Raw genomic sequence first — 17,690 nt, forward strand, 5'->3', positions numbered from 1 at the left:
CTAATTCAGAACCAGAGCCTGAAAGAGAGCCAGAGCAAGAAACAGTGCTTGATAGAGTGCCAGAGCCTGAAACAGAGGCAGAGGCAGATACAGGGCTTGAAACAGCGTCGGAGCCTGAAACAGAGAAACAGCGTGAAACAGAGACAAAGGCTGAGACACAGGCCGAGCCTGAAATAGAGCTAGAATAAGTGCTAGAGCCAAAGACTGAGACAAAGCATAATAAAGAGCAGAAGCCTGAGCCTGAAACAGTGCTTGATACAGTGCCAGAGCCTGAAACAGAACCAGAGCCACAGCTACAGCCATAGTGCCACAGCCTGAGTCTGCAACAGTGTTTGATACAGTGCCAGAGCCTGAAACAGAGACACAGCCTTAAACAGAACCTGAGCCTGGTTATTAGCATGGCAATTAAAGAAGAGAGAGGCAGAAAGGCTTATAAATAGAGTTAAGTGCAAAGGCAAAATAATAAACAACCCTAAAGAAATAGAGGAACGATTTCTCGAATTCTTTAGAGAAATCTATAAGGAAGGAAATGAAACAACAGAAGAAGTTAAAGAACATTTAGAACAGAACTGTCTTCCGAAACTTACTAAAGAACAAAAAGAACCGTTGAATGCCCCTATTACATCGTACGAAATGCAAAGAGCAATTAAGGAAGCAAAGATAGGAAAGCCACCAGGGCCAGACGGCCTACCGGCAATATATTATAAAAAAATGGAGGACTTACTGTCTGACCCATTAAGAAGTATCATGAACAACATCTTAAAAGACGGAACCATGCCGGATTCTTGGAAAGACAGCCTTATTGCATTAATTCCAAAACAGAGAACGGACAATCTACTTATTAACAACTATAGGCCTATCGCACTTCTAAATAACGATTATAAATTCTATGCAAATATTTTAGCCGAAAGATCAAAAAAAGGCTTCCAGATGATGATACACAATGACCAAGCTGTCTTTTTACCCGGGAGGCACATTTATAGCAACACTAGAAACACTATAAACTTATTAGCGTATTTAGACTTAAAAATAGAAAAGAAGGCAGTCTTAATGGCTATAGATGCAGAAAAAGCTTTCAACAGGGTATCCTGGAAATTTATGAAAGGTCTATTACACCATATGGATTTTGGTATACAGTATATAAAAGGGATTGAAGCAATATAATCAAAACAAAAAGCTAAAATCATAATCAATGGAAATTTATCACAGGAGTCTGAAATCAGTAAAGGGGTCAGACAAGGTCGCCCACTATCCCCCTTAATTTTCATATTAACATTGGAAGTTTTATGTAAACAAATTAGGGAAGAAAAAGAAATAAAAGGGATTATGCTGGGAAATAGAAGTTACAAAATGAGGGCATTTGCTGACGATTTAATTATAACTACGGAGCAACCAAAACAGAGTTTAAGAAAGGCGTTGGAAATAATATATGGCTACGGTAAAGTTGCGGGGTTCAAAATGAATTTAAACAAGACAAAACTATTAGTTAAAAATATGTCACCAGATGAAAAAGCAGAATTAGAACAAATAATACACATTAAAATCTACCCCAAAATCAAGTATTTAGGATTATGGATAACACCAAAGAATATTAATTTATATGAAGATAATTATACCAATTGTTGGAAAGATATCAAAAGACAGTTGGAGACATGGACAAGGTTAAATTTATCATTCCTGGGCTGTATTTCGGTAATTAAAATGATAGTTTTACCGAAGCTACTCTTTCTATTCCAAACGATTCCAATTACAGGAAAGACCAGCAGTATCAACAAGTGGCAAAAAGAAATTTCTAAATTTTTGTGGAAGGGTAAAAAACCAAGAGTAAAGCATAAGATATTAATAGATACTGTAGAAAGAGGTGGCTACGGGTTACCGGATTTGAAGCTATATTACGAAGCCTCATGTCTTCTCTGGTTGAAAGATTGGTATTTATTAAAAAATTGGGATATTTTAGATCTAGAAGGTCATGACACCCTGTTGGGTTGAAATGAACGACAGACGAGTAGGTAGGTGTCATACGGGAGGCGTCTCTCGAGCAAGCCTTGGAGACTCCCTTTTATTGGATATTATACAGCGTTTGCCACGTGTGTGCTTGTTGCTGATTGGTTAACATAAGTACAAAGCAAGGGTTGCATATAAGACATTAATTATTGCATATAAGACATTAATCATAGACAGGTAAAAAGTTGGGAAAAGGAACGCGGAGTTTACACAGGCATGGTTTGTCGGATTCTCTCGCCGCAGTCAGAGGTAACTGGCCACACTCAGGCATTCGGCTTGAGATCCTAGTTGACCTCCCCGTCTGCGTCTCCCGGCAGGATACAGGCAAGGTCACCAATCGGCGATCCCACTCAGCGTGAGAGGGACACACCTCTCCCCCTCCTCCCTGCTTCCCTCAGGGAGGGGTAAAGAGACAGACAGAAATCTATTTACATGTCTTTATTCCTGTCATTCCAGCAGTACAGAGAAACGTGTCTGCACTCTCCAGACTCCAACAGTAGAGTAAGAAACTCCACCCCTGTACTTCCAGTACAGGTCAGATGACACTCTGAGCTAACATCCGGTGCTCAGTACAGTGAATAGACTGCCCCTTTGTTCCAATAGTACAGTCCCAGACATCAACATCCTGTTTTGCATTCCAGACACCTGCAGCTGGCTTTCGCATTGCTGCTTTTTCCTGACATCCTCCCCCAAAAGCATCAATGGGCGTTGCGAGCAAAACACGATCCAGAGAAGAAAACAAACAGTTGTTATACATATAACACTCCCCTGTTGTTTCAGTTCCACTCTTGGAACTCCTCCCCACTGGTTTCCCCAGTGTACCTCTCTGGTTGTCTGGCTTCCAAGGAATGAGTGCATCTGCATTACCTTGGCTTGCTACTCTCTGTTGTGTCTTTGTCTCTGACTTTGACACAGTTTCAACCTGTCTTGAGTTGTTAACAATAGCAACACATGCAACAGCTAAGTTAGCAAACTCTTTTGAATACCTCTTGGGTGGTACACCCTTTGTAGCTCTCTCAGACCTGCGTATGAGGTGCTGATCCTCTCTGCTCACTGGTTCAGCCTCTGGACTCTTAGGAGAACCAGATCCAATAGTAAACAGTGGTTCTTCCTTCATCTGTGAAGGCCTATCCATTGTGTAAGACTTTCTCTCAATGACTGTGTCAACTGAGCTCTGTGAGCTATCACTGTCATCATCACCACTGTAATCTGAAAAATCATCATCATCTGAATTGTCCTCAGTGGGAAATGTGTGAACAATTACTCTCTCCTCTTCAGGAGCACTCTCTAGAAACTTTGTGAGAATCACCTGACCAGATTCAGACAAAATTACTCTGTAGAGACCCTTTTCATATCCCACAAAAATGCCTCTGGCATTCTTTACTCCACCTGGAGCTTCTGTTCTCACATGAGACCCGAAAACCTTAAAATAGGCAACAGAAGGTTTTCTATGGAACAGCTTCTCAAAAGGAGAACTTCCCAACTCTTTTGAGACCTTTCTCAACCACACGTGAACATAGGACATTAACGACTCCGCCCAATACTCATGTGGCAAATGTGAACTAAGCAATTGTGCATTCATCCCCTTTTGCAATTCTTTGTTCACCCTTACACAGACCCCCCTGTTCCACGCTTCGGCTGAAACAGCAACCTTGTGGTCTATCCCTTTTTCATCCAGGAACTTCTGAAACTCCTGTAACAGAAAAATTGGCTTCTCATCTGTGAAGAGACAATCAATGTTAGCATCATGCACATTTTTAACCTTGTCACAAAACTCTTGAAACCTCTCTAAGGCTTCTTTTGGTTTCTTTAGCGTATTTACCCACACATATTGAGAGAAATGATCCACACACACAAGATAATATCTTGCATTGCCTCTAGATGGTGCTAGAGGACCAATCACATCAGCATACACCCGCTGAAAAGCTCTGTCGACCCTGGCCACCTTCCGGGCGCTCTTGGTCACACCTGCAAGAGATATTTCGTTAGTATCAAATGCATTACATTTCATGTAATCACTTTGATCAAAAGTCAACAAATACAGTCCATCTTTCTCTCTGGCAGAAAGATACAGCTCTCCATCTTTGAAGATCTTGCAGCTCTTATCATCATAGGACAGTCTCAGTCCTTTCTTTGCAATCTGCGACACACTCAGCAGATTGAACTTCAACTCTGGAACCAGGTACACATTGTCTATAGTCAAGTTCAGACTCTCAAGATACACAGTTCCAACCCCGGTCGCTTCCAGCTCCTGACCGTTGGCCTGCTTCACAGTGAAGCTTTGCTTCTTAAACGTCGAAAACAGACCTCTGTGTGACGTCATGTGATTGGAGCAACCCGTGTCAATGACAAACGTGTTCTCCACCTCTGGTGTGGTTCCTTTCGACATCAAAGCCTTTGCAGGTTTCACCTGGGCCTTGGTACGACTTTTGCCTGACGCCTCAGGCTTCGCACAGCTCCCCTTTGCTCCTTTCTGCTGACGTGGCTTCTTACAGTTCCGCTGAAGATGCCCAGTCTGTCCACAATTGTAACATCGGACAGCGCTCAAAGCTACAGCACGCTCCTCAGTAGCTTCAGCAGTGGGGGAGTCAGAACCCTCTGCTACTCTCCCCCTGTCCTTCACATCCAGTGCAGCAAGTCGGTCGTGTTCATTCAGAACCACGGCACACACCCTCTCCGAAGTCAGGTCCGCCGCCGGTAGGGAACCAAGCTGACTGGCAACGGTTTTGTAAGTCCGATTAAGGCTGTTGATAACCATGAAACAAAAGACCTCTTCTTGTAGACGGAAATTGCGCTCCGCCATCTGCTGACGCAGGAATTTCGTCTCAGTCAAATGCGCTTGTACATCTCCATCAGGCGCAAGCCTCAGATTGGTCAGCTTTTCAAAATACAGCAACGCTGAAGAACCAGCATCCCTCTGATGTGTTCTACGTAGCGTTTCCCAAATCTCTCGTGTGTTATCTAAACCCTGGATATGCACGAGCTGTGGATCTGAGACACACAGAATTATAGCCGTCCTGGCTTTCAGATTCTGTGAATTCCAACCTGGCGTTGGTGCTTGTGGAATGGGGTTATCAATCACCCCAAAAAGCCTCTGATTCTGCAGCAGGGCTTTCATCTTTATAGACCAAGATGAGTAATTGTCATTTGTCGGGGGGGTGGATAAGGTAAGCCTCCCCCCTTCTTGGCATCCATTTTGAATCCAAGCTGCAGCTTTCACTCTCTAGCCTGTAAAATCCAACAGTTGTTTTCTGCCTTTTCTCCACTTGGCAGATAAACCGCAAGCTGCATTAAATGTCTTTGCACAGAACAGGGAAATATTCAAAACACTCTCCGTGTTCAGGCCCAGCCAGTAAGTTTCCATTCAACTTCACTTTACTGACTTCTCGTTGCTTAGCAACTGTGCATACCAGTGCTATCTTATCTGAGGTATGCAAGGTATTTCCGGCTGTTTTCCCCGGTGCTGGCTTCTCTTACGCAGACACACAGCAAACCGAAGATTTTTTGCTCTTTACGCGTTCACTCCACACAGCCATAAAATCATCATATCTTGGGGCTCCGTTGCTTGGCTTTCACTCCGTCTTGATGCCCAGCCGTCTGTTTAGCTAATTAGCTGCACGCAGGCTTATCTCTTCTTCCCCTTGGTGCAGAGGATGAAGAACGATCCACCAACCTCTCATGCAGATTTACGATGAATCAAAACCACCGGCAGTGCTACCAGATGTCGGATTCTCTAGCCGCAGTCAGAGGTAACTGGCCACACTCAGGCATTCGGCTTGAGATCCTAGTTGACCTCCCCGTCTGCGTCTCCCGGCAGGATACAGGCAAGGTCACCAATCGGCGATCCCACTCAGCGTGAGAGGGACACACCTCTCCCCCTCCTCCCTGCTTCCCTCAGGGAGGGGTAAAGAGACAGACAGAAATCTATTTACATGTCTTTATTCCTGTCATTCCAGCAGTACAGAGAAACGTGTCTGCACTCTCCAGACTCCAACAGTAGAGTAAGAAACTCCACCCCTGTACTTCCAGTACGGGTCAGATGACACTCTGAGCTAACATCCGGTGCTCAGTACAGTGAATAGACTGCCCCTTTGTTACAATAGTACAGTCCCAGACATCAACATCCTGTTTTGCATTCCAGACACCTGCAGCTGGCTTTCGCATTGCTGCTTTTTTCCTGACATGGTTTCGGACTGCCCGTACCAGAGTGGTACGAAAAGGAATGTACAAGGAGGGGTAAGTACAGATTGATATGTTGTGAACTCAAGGTGAACAGAACGTACCAGGGTGATGAGGGAATGTCTTAGCATCAGCACGGTTTGAGCAGCATGAGCAGAACAAAGCTTAGAAGCAAGACTTCCCATCATGCCACAGTTATGTGCAGAAGCAATGCTTCCCATCATGCCATGGTCATGTGCAAAAGCAATGCTTTCCTTCATCTCCCCCTTTCTTTTCTTATTTGCGAGATGTTCTGGGTGAATAAGACAAAAATACTTCGGGATACGTGGTATGCCAGCGCATGCCCAAAATAAGTTCGCCACATCTCCCCTAATGTTTACTGCTGGTGCTGCAATTTCGCAAAGTAGGCAGCAATGATTTTATTGGGTGGCTGAGGGGGAGAGAGAAGCCGAGACAAAAGACTTATGAGTCCAGGAATGCATTGGAGGAAGCAACATAGCAAAATCAATATACATATTATAATAATGGCATATTGAAAGAGATTACGAAGCCAATTCAGGTTTGGCAACCAGCCAGTGAGCCACTGGGTGAATGAGTCCCACAGGCCAGAAAGTCCAATGTCCTGTTTAATGTGGTGTGTAAGATTTTGCAAATGAGAGATTTGCTTTTGGATGGCTTTGGAATGATCAGTAATATTAAAACAACACATGTCGTCCACTTGTTCACGGCCGTAATGATGAAGCATCAATCGATAATCGATAGCAGTGCGGTTCTGCAGAAGGCCATGCTGGAGTTCACTCTGCTCTTTATTTAGAAGATGAAGCGCTTGAGAAGTAAAATTCAGGGCTTTTGCTGCAGAACAAGCTAAAGAGTTAATGTTCCTACTATTGCGTACAGCCAATCCAGGGACTCCTAGGAGAGAAACAGCTAAAGAGATATATTCAGACCTACTGGGAAGAGAAATTGAATCGTCACAATCGTTAGTCAATGCAATAGAGCGGCGATATCGAGAGCGGGTCAAATGATGCTTTTTGGGTAATACGATGGACAAACGGCTTAAGCAGCAGGGTGTGCCATGGCTGATGTTTGCTGGAATGTAATTAAATGTATAGCCAGGACACGTCCAGAACCAGCCAGCAGGTAGTTCTGTGTATTTATATACATAAGAAATATTTACATAATTAGAGCAGTGGAAATTATCCTTGCCCATTTTCACACAGTTGGATTTTGTGCAATTGACCATACGGGCACAGGTGACATTAAAAGAAGCCACGTATGGGGTCAACAAATCAATGGCCAAAGGTGGGCGTCGGCGCACTTGGTTACCCCAGTTGTGGTAACTGGAATAACCAAGGGTGCGGAGAGAATCATTTTGGGGTAGGGATGAGAAAAACCAGGTATCATTTTGTATGTCAAAATGGTCATGGCAAACAGGGATAAGGCAGGAGCCAAGGATTTCACCTATTGATACCTGTTGGGTTAGGCAAAAGGAAGAAAGATTGAGGGTCTTTGCAAAAGATTCCCACACATTTGTTGGTGTGGAGTTACCGCTATTAAGAGCGGAAGCAGAAAGAGGCAAAAACAAAACGCTGAAAATGAGCACTAAAGCAAGTAGCTTTTCCCCCGTTATGGGCCATTGTTCTACCCATACCGGGGTGGTTGATTTGCAGTGGAGGGGGAGTGCAAGCTTACTCATTTAATTGAATGGTAGCTTGTAATTGTTGTAGTAAGTCTCTGCCCCACAGATTGAGATGGATTTTTAACACACAGGGCTGGATATATGCAATGGTTTCAGAGCTATCAGGCAGAGAAACAGGCAGCCACTGTACGCTTTTGGAAGAGGTTTGAGGTCCACCTACACCCCAAACTGCAGAGGCAGACTCAAGGGGCCACGTGGGGTCCCAGCAACTACTGGAAATTACAGAAATGTCCATGCCTGTGTCAATCAAGCCTTCCAGAACCTTGTCATTTATCTTGTACTTACGAAGAAGTTTCTGATGACCAATCCGCTGGATTACAGCTAACAGCTGTGGAGAAAAAGGAGAGAGCTCGTGCAAATTACTATCAATAATAGAAACAGTAGGGTGAGAAGGGAGCACCACCAAATGCGCCCAGGACTCACCCTTCTTTAAACCCTAAGGAGTTTCCCGAACTCCTGCACTGATTTGCCTTTACCGCACTTCGGGCATTTCTTGGAAAGCTTAGCCTTATTGGCATCACCATTCCTGTTTGCACCCCCGCCAGGGGCTCTGCATTGTTTAGCAAAATGACCTAGGTGCTTGCAGCTGAAGCAGTTCCCAGTGGGCTTGTTGCCAGCCTGGATGGCACCGGCAAGCAAGGACATCGCATGACTCTGGCTTCCAACATCTGCACAGGCTTGAATCATATCGGCCAGGTCACATTTAGGGCGATGTATGATCGACTGCAAAGCCTTTTTGCAGTCAGTACTTGCATTTTCGAAAGCCAATTTTTTCATCAATTCATTTTGAGCTGTAGTGTCATCAATCTGCCTAGTGACTGATTCTTTCAATCTATCTATAAATTGATGGTAGGGCTCCGAATGTTGTTGCTTAATATTAACAAAGGAGCTAAGTGGTTGTCCTGAGACAGGGACTTTGCAAAAGGAGCGTTGCACACAGGTCGCGGTGCGACTAAAATGTAAAGGTGTTAATTGCGCTTGGGCTGGTATATTATCATACGGAACAGCACCAAAGAGTTGGTTGGCTGAATGCTGTGGATCAGCCAGGGCTACTGCGCAATGCTTAAATTCACTTTCAAGAACTACATACTGAGCCGGGGATAACAGCATGCGCATCAGATCTTTCCAATCTTGAGGTAGCATTGTATAACCAGTTGCTATTCCCTCCAGCATTCCTGTCACATAAGTGGATTTTAGGCCGGAATCAGTAATGGCTTTCTTTAATTCTCTCAGAATAGAATAAGGAAGCGTCTCATACATAATTTGTTGTTGCGCAGTGCCAGGGTTAGTATAAGAAATAGGGAAAGCAGACGGCAGTTCCCTGGCCCACCCCGCCTCCTCCAAAAGCTTTGGGTAAGGAGGTAGATTGTCTGTTGTGGCTAAAAGGGCAGGTGGCAGGGCAGTTGGTGGGGAATTGTCTGGTGCGGGTGCCGACGGAGACGCCTGGGGACCTAATCTAGCTACGGCATCCGCACACTTCTGCCAAGTGAGCAGACAATGAATCGGAGCCCTTGGTTCTGCGAAGAGGGTTTTTCCGATTTTTTGCCAAGTCTCCATCCCCAAGGACCCTATTTCTGGGTACCAGGGGCACTCACAAGCAATATGACATAACAATCGTTCAATTTCTTTCAAGGAAATATGCGCACCTGCTACTCTCTGTCTGACTAAATGAAACAGTTATTTAGCATGCTCTTTTTGGGACTTTGTAAGCTCCCCCCCCCCATACTCATGGTGTAGCGCGCTGAGACTTTTCCAGTCGAGTGAAGTATGAGGCTGCGTAAAGGGATCTGGCACGTCGAGGGTCACCAGATGTTGGGTTGAAATTAACAACAGACGAGTAGGTAGGTGTCATACGGGAGGCGTCTCTCGAGCAAGCCTCGGAGACTCCCGTTTATTGGATATTATACAGCGTTTGCCACGTGTGTGCTTGTTGCTGATTGATTAACATAAGTACAAAGCAAGGGTTGCATATAAGACATTAATTATTGCATATAAGACAGTCATAGACAGGTTAAAGGTTGGGAAAAGGAACGCGGAGTTTACACAGACATGGTTTCGGACTGCCCGTACCAGAGTGGTACGAAAAGGAATGTACAAGGAGGGGTAAGTACAGATTGATATGGTGTGAACTCAAGGTGAACAGAACGTACCAGGGTGATGAGGGAATGTCTTAGCATCAGCACGGTTTGTGCAGCACGAGCAGAACAAAGCTTAGAAGCAAGACTTCCCATCATGCCACAGTTATGTGCATGGCAGGGAACTGACATCAGAGACACGGGAGAAGGAGAGGGTCTCTGATTCTGCAGGAGAAGGTCCTAGCGCTAGGGGGAGACTCAGCTGGGAAAGAGGGGAAGAGAATGAGTGTAACACCAGGGATCCAGGAGAGCAACGGGACAGGGAGGTGCAGGGGCTCCAGGACTCTTCGTTGGAAGTTAGTGAGGAGAGCCCAAGCACCCCGCTGCCCACGCCCACCCTGCGCAGGAGACTCCCGCGCAGTGAGAGGCGGAGACGCTTAGGCGTCAAACTGTCAGGAAAAAGCACCAAGGCAAAAGCCAGCTCCAGATGGCTGGAATGCACAACAGGATGTTGTGTTTTGCAGATGTACTGCTGGGGAAAAGGTGGAGCCTATTCTCTGTACTGAGCACCGGATGTTAGCTCAGTGTGTCATCTGACCTGTGCTGGAAGTACAGGGGAGGAGTGTGAGTCTCTTCTGATGGAGTCTGAAGGGAGCAGTCACATTTCTATGTACTGCTAGAGTGACAGGAATAAAACATGTAAATAGGACTCCTGTCTGTCTCATTTCCCCTCCCTGGGAGAATGCAGGGAGGGAGAGAGAAGAAGAAGAAGCAGAGGGTGTGTTTTTCTCACGTCTAATGAGAAGAATCGCCGGTTTGTTTACCTAGCCTGCCGGCTGTTGCAGACGGAAGGTAAACACAGTATCTCGCTCAATTGCCTCGGGGGAGGCCAGGTACCTCTGACTGTGAGCCAAGATACTAACATATGGCAGCCTTCAGATGGTTGCGATTCATCGGACATCTGCATGAGAGGCTGGTGATTTGTCCTCCTCTGCTCCAAGGGAGAAGGCAAGCGTCTGAGAGAAGCCAGAGGCTGAACAGACCCAGAGGAAGGTGTTTTCCAAGCAACAGAGATCAAGGTATGGTGCATTTCGGGCTAAAAGTGTGAACGCAGGTTGATTAATTCCCTGGTTCATGGGAGCTGTGTTTTGGAAAAACAAAAGCTCTGGAAGGAAAGGCCTGCAGCTCAGAGGCTGAAGCCTGCATTCCACAAATTCTTGTGGTTAAGATAAGAAGTCCTGAATGCACTCTTGCTAAGTAACGGTGGTGGAAAGTTACTGGCAGAGGGGCTGGACTGTGAGCTTGAGAAAAGCGAAACAAAACCACTGAGTGTTTTGGCTACAAGGTTTACGAGCTCTTGGAGGGACTTTCCATAGCAGCCAGAGTTTAGCTGCCAGGTGCCGAAGAGCGTAAACAACTTGCAGTTTGCCTGCTTGAGAAAGGAAAAAACAACTGTTGGATTTTACAGCTTGTTTGAGAGTGTGAGCTGGAGGCTTGGCTTCAAGATGGATGCCAAGAAGGGAGCTCTGCCTTACCCACCTCCCTTAACCAATGACAATTATTCATCTTGGTCTGTAAAGATGAAGGCCCTGCTGCAGAATCAGAGGCTTTTTGATGTAATTGAAAACCCCATCCCTGCAGCACCAACCGAAGGTTGGGAGTCAAGGAACATGAGGGCCAGGACTGCTATAATTCTGTGTGTCTCAGATCAGCAGCTTGTGCATATCCAGCATTTACAAAATGCGAAAGAGGTTTGGGACACGCTGCGTACAACGCATCAGAGAGATGCTGGTTCTTCAGCGTTGCTGTATTTTGAGAAGTTAACCAATCTGAGACTTGCGCCTGATGGAGATGTTCAAACGCACCTGACAGAAATGAAGTTTCTGCGTCAACAGATGGTGGAACGCAATTTCCGTCTACAGGAGGAAGTATTTTGCTTCATGATGATAAACAGCCTTAATCGGACCTATAAGGTTGTTGCCAGTCAGCTTGGTTGCCTACCGGCCGTGCAGCTAACCGCGGAAAGAGTGTGTGCTGTGGTCCTGAATGAACACGACAGACTTGCTGCACTGGAAGTGAAGGACAGGGGGAGGGAAGAACAGAGTTCAAATCTCCCCACTGATGATGCTACTGGGAAGCATGGTGTAGCATTGAGTGCTGTCTGATGCTACTATTGTGGACAGACTGGGCATCTACAGCGAAACTGTAGAAAGCCACACCAGTCAAAAGGAGCGAAGAGCAGCTCTACGAAGCCTGAGGTGTCAGGCAAAAGCCGTACCAAGTGCCAGGTGAAACCTGCAAAGGCTATGATGGCGAAAGGAACCACGCCAGATGTTGGGAACGCCTTTATAATCGACACTGGATGTTCAAAACATTTGTGCCCACACAGACAACTGTTTTCGACGTTGAAGAAGCAAAGCTTCACTGTGAAACAGCCCAACAGTCAGGAGTTGGAAGCAACCGGAATTGGGACTGTGTATCTTGAGAGTCTGAACTTCACTATAAGCGATGTTTACCTGGTTCCAGAACTGAGATTTAATCTGCTAAGTGTGTCGCAGATTGCAAAGAAAGGACTGAAACTGTCCTATGATGCTAAAAGCTGCAAGATCTACAAAGATGGAGAACTGTTTCTTACTGCCAAAGAGAAAGATGGACTGTATTTGTTGACTTTTGATCAAAGTGATTACATGAAATGTAATTCTTCTGATTCTAACGAAATCTCTTTTGCAGGTGTGACTAGTGTGAGCACCAGGAAGGTGACCAAGAAGGTCGACAGAGCATTTCAGCGGGTGTATGCTGATGTGATTGGTCCTCTAGAACCATCTAGGGGCAGTGCAAAATATTACCTTTTGTGTGGGGGTTGTTTCACTAATTATTCTTGGGTTTATTTGATGGAGAAACCGCAAGAAACTTTAGAAAAGTTTCAGGAGTTTTGTGACATGGTTAAAAATATGCATGATGCTAACATTGATTGTCTTTTCACAGATGAGAAGCAAATTTTTCTGTTACAGAAGTTTCAGAAGTTCCTGGATGGAAAAGGGATAGACCACAAAGTTGCTGTTTCGACCGAAGCGTGGAACAGGGGGGTCTGTGTGAGGGTGAACAAAGAATTGCAAAAGGGGATGAATGCGCAATTGCTGAGTTCACATTTGCCACATGAATATTGGGCCAAATCGCTAGCGTCCTATCTTCATGTGTGGTTGAGAAAGGTCTCAACAGAGTTGGGATATTCTCCTTTTGAGAAGCTGTTCAATAGAAAACCTTCTGTTGCCTATTTCAAGGTTTTCGGGTCTCGTGTGAGAACAGAAGCTCCAGGTGGAGTAAAGAATGCCAGAGGCATTTTTGTGGGTTATGAAAAGGGTCTCTACAGAGTAATTTTGTCTGAATCTGGTCAGGTGATTCTCACAAAGTTCCTAGAGAGTGCTCCTGAACAAGAGCAGGTTGTAGAACACACATTTCCCACAGGAAACGATTCAGATGATGAGGATGATGATTTTTCTGATGTCACAGATTACAGTGGTACTGACAATGACAGTGATAGCTCAGAGAGTTCAGTTGTAACAGTCATTGAGAGAAAATCTCACACAATGGATAGGCCTTCACAGGTGAAGGAAGAACCACTGTTAGCCAATGCTACTGGTTCTCAACAAAGTCCAGAGGTTGAACCAGTGAGCACAGAGGATCAGAACCTCATACGCAGGTCTGAGAGAGTTACAAAGGGTGTACCACCAAAGAGGTACTCAAAAGAGTTTGCTAACTTAGCTGTTGCATGTGTTGCTATTGTTAACAACTCAAAGCAGGTTAAAGCAGTGTCTAAGTCAGAGACAAAGACACAACAGAGAGTAGCAAGCCAAGGTAATGCAGAAGCACTCATTCCTTGGAAGCCAAACAACCAGAGAGGTACACTGGTGAAACCAGTGGTGGGGAGTTCCAAGGGTGGAACTGAAACAACAGGGGACTGTTATATGTATAACAACTGTTTGTTCTCTTCTCTGGATCATGTTTTGCCTATTGATGCTTTTGGGGGAGGATGTCAGGAAAAAGCACCAAGGCAAAAGCCAGCTCCAGATGGCTGGAATGCACAACAGGATGTTGTGTTTTGCAGATGTACTGCTGGGGAAAAGGTGGAGCCTATTCTCTGTACTGAGCACCGGATGTTAGCTCAGTGTGTCATCTGACCTGTGCTGGAAGTACAGGGGAGGAGTGTGAGTCTCTTCTGATGGAGTCTGAAGGGAGCAGTCACATTTCTATGTACTGCTAGAGTGACAGGAATAAAACATGTAAATAGGACTCCTGTCTGTCTCATTTCCCCTCCCTGGGAGAATGCAGGGAGGGAGAGAGAAGAAGAAGAAGCAGAGGGTGTGTTTTTCTCACGTCTAATGAGAAGAATCACCGGTTTGTTTACCTAGCCTGCCGGCAGTTGCAGACGGAAGGTAAACACAGTATCTCGCTCAATTGCCTCGGGGGAGGCCAGGTACCTCTGACTGTGAGCCAAGATACAAACAACTCTTATGTTGGCAGCGCTTTAAGAAACGCCCACAGACAGATTCTACGAGTGACTAAGGGCAGCCATGCTGAGATGGGCTGTGCAGTCTGGAGGGTTTAACCAGGCAATCCGATGCTCAAACGGGGCAGGATTACGCACGAGTAACTCCCAACCACTGCAGCAATCTGTCTGTCACTGAAAGTTGCTCGTGCGCAACAAGCAGAAGGGAGCATCATGAGTAAGACCGGAGAAGTCGGAGCCATGAGAGGGGCGGCTGGAGGCCAATCGCTGGAGGAGAGAAACCGCGATTTGGAAGAGCACATAGCCATCCTGATGGCGAGGCTGGACGAACGACGGTCGCTGGATGCTCAGGGGAAACCCACCCCCATAGCGAGGAAGGTACCGGGACTGGTGCACAAGTTTGGGGGAAAGCCCCAAGAGTATGGGGCATTTAGAACAGAAATAGAATATGCCTTGAAGCTGCAGCAAAACGATTTTGAAAATGACGCAGCCAAAGTTGCTTATATTGTGGGGCACTTGCAGGACGGGGCGAGAGAGTGGATTCGACCGCTTATGGCGACGCAGAATGACGCCATGGAGAATCTATCGAAATTCTTTGAGGCGATGGACGCTATGTTCAGTAGCGATGTGCAACAGAGTGTGACCAAACGGGAACTGCTGAGCTGTAAGCAGGGAGAAGGGTCAGTTAGAGACTATTGGTCACGGTTTGCCATGATCGTGCATCGCCTGGGGTGGCAGCTGGACTCGGAACCCATACAAATGCTATTTGAGGAGGGGTTGTCACCAACGGTCAAAGACGAGCTTTCGCGCGCACCCCGCCCACAGTCTATGGATCAGCTAACCAAGGCAGCCCTTGCGATTGGCGTAAGACAGGAAGCGCGGGCTCAAGAGAGGCGGGAAGGGAGAGAGCAGCGTTGCCATGACTACCGCATTCCTAGAATACCTAGGCAGCTTTCCCCGCCGGCGGAGCCAATGGAAATAGGCGGTGCACGCGCCCAGAAAGTTTCAAACTCCAGCGAGAGTCGCAAAAAGGAGGGAAAGGATGTAAAAACGACCAAGAAATGTTTCCTTTGCCAACGGCCAGGACATTTTGCCAGAGTCTGCCCACAAAGAAAGGCCTGGCAAGGGATGGTGGGGGCCGTGGGGGGCGAGGAGGAGGAACCCCAGACTCCGGAGCAGGGAAACGGAAATGCTTGGCTGCCAATCAGTGGGCACAGCAGCCGAGCCAACAACCAATGAATGTGCCCAAACCAGATTCTCCAAGAGCAGCAATTGCCATTGAGGTGGTGCTTGAACTCCCAAATGGGCACCCAGTGAAGGTTCAGGGTATGCTGGACTCAGGAAGCTCATGCAACTTTTTTAGCAGGGACTTTGCCTTAGAGCATCAGCTTCACCTGCTACCGTTGGATGCACCTCTGCAAGTCACCACCATTGATGGGAGGGAACTGATTGGGGGGGAAGTTACCCACCAGACCCCACCGATGAGAATGAGAGTGTCTAGGCACTCAGAGACAATCGCCTTCCACGTTGCCTCATTAGCGGGTCCCCCAATAATATTAGGGATGAGCTGGCTAGCGCAACATGATCCGGTGGTGGCGTGGCATCAGAGGACCGTCAGCTTTGGGTCTGACTACTGCCTGCAGCACTGCCTAGGCGTGGAAACGCCAAGGATGAGCGTAGCCAGAGTGGCAAGCACTGCAGTGGAGGGTAAAGGGAAGGTGCCACCACAATATGCTGATCTGAAGGAGGTTTTTAGTGAAAAGGAGGCAGATAGACTGCCACCCCACAGGCCGTTCGATTGCCAGATCAATTTGCTCCCTGGGGCGCAGCTGCCGGTGGGTAAGCTGTATGCCATGTCAGACAGGGAGATGAAGGAGTTACGGGACTTTATCGACAAGAACCTAAAGAGAGGGTTTATAAGAGAGTCAAAGGCAGTGGGGGGCAGTCCAGTATTTTTTGTGGACAAAAAGGACACTGATAAACCGAGGCTGGTCGTGGACTTCCGGGGGGTAAATTTGGTGTCAGAACCTGTGACTTTCCCTATGCCCAGAATTGACGACATTCTGACGAGAGTGAGGAAGGGAAAGATTTTCACCAAGCTAGACCTTAGGGGGGCTTACAACTTAATCCGAATGAGAGAGGGAGATGAGTGGAAGACCACCATGTTCACACCCCTGGGGGCCTTTGAATATCTCGTTATGCCTTTCGGATTACAGTCAGGCTCCGCCTGTTTTCAAGCGTTCATGCACCACGTGTTGGGGTCTCTGCTTTACAAGAACTGTGTAGCATTCCTGGACGACGTCTTGATATATTCAGAAAATGAGGAGCAACATGTGAGAGATGTCAGGGAAGTGCTACAACGCTTGCGGAAACACCAGTTGTGGGTCAAGCTAGAGAAATGTCAGTTTCATGCCCGAGAGGTGGAGTTCCTGGGGTACAAGTTATCTGACAAAGGCTTAGCGATGGACCCAAGCAAGGTGCAAGCAGTATTGGAGTGGAAAACCCCAAAGACACGAAAGGATGTGCAGAGGTTCCTAGGTTTTGGCAATTTCTACAGGAAGTTCATCAAGAACTTTGCACACTTGACGGCGCCAATCACGGACTGTCTCAGTAGTAAAAGAAAGTTTGTGTGGACGGAGGAAGCCCAGCAATCCTTTGAAAGATTGAAGAAGGCGTTCGCGTCGGAAGAACAATTACTACATGTGTATTTGGAGAAACCACTGAGGTTGGAGACGGACGCGTCAGACAGAGCCATCGGGGCGGTTCTGTTGCAGCCAGGACTGAACAAGCAAGAATGGAAACCGTGTGCATTTTTCTCGCGGAAGCTGAGCAAGTCGGAACAAAACTACACCGTGTACGACCGAGAACTGCTAGCAATTTACGCCGCCTTTCGTCGGTGGCGCCATTTGCTGATAGGGGCACAGCACAAGATCCAGGTCTGCACAGATCACAAGAACTTGGAATATTGGCGGACAGCACGGGTGCTCAACCAGAGACAGATTCGCTGGGCGCAGGAGTTTTCCAAGTTTTCCTTCGAAATCCAGTATGTGCCAGGCGAGCAAAACGTGAGAGCAGATGCGCTCTCTCGGAAACCAGAGTACTTCGAAGGAGAGGGGCCGCCGGAGACCCGCCACATCATACCTGAGGACCGATGGGTGTGTGGGGGTACTCTAGTGGGCATGAGAGAACTGGCAGGACTCACTAGGGACGATGAATTCGCACGAAC

This window comes from Podarcis liolepis, assembly GCF_965112155.1.
Source record: "Podarcis liolepis genome assembly, chromosome: W".
In the NCBI taxonomy this organism is placed as follows: domain Eukaryota; kingdom Metazoa; phylum Chordata; class Lepidosauria; order Squamata; family Lacertidae; genus Podarcis; species Podarcis liolepis.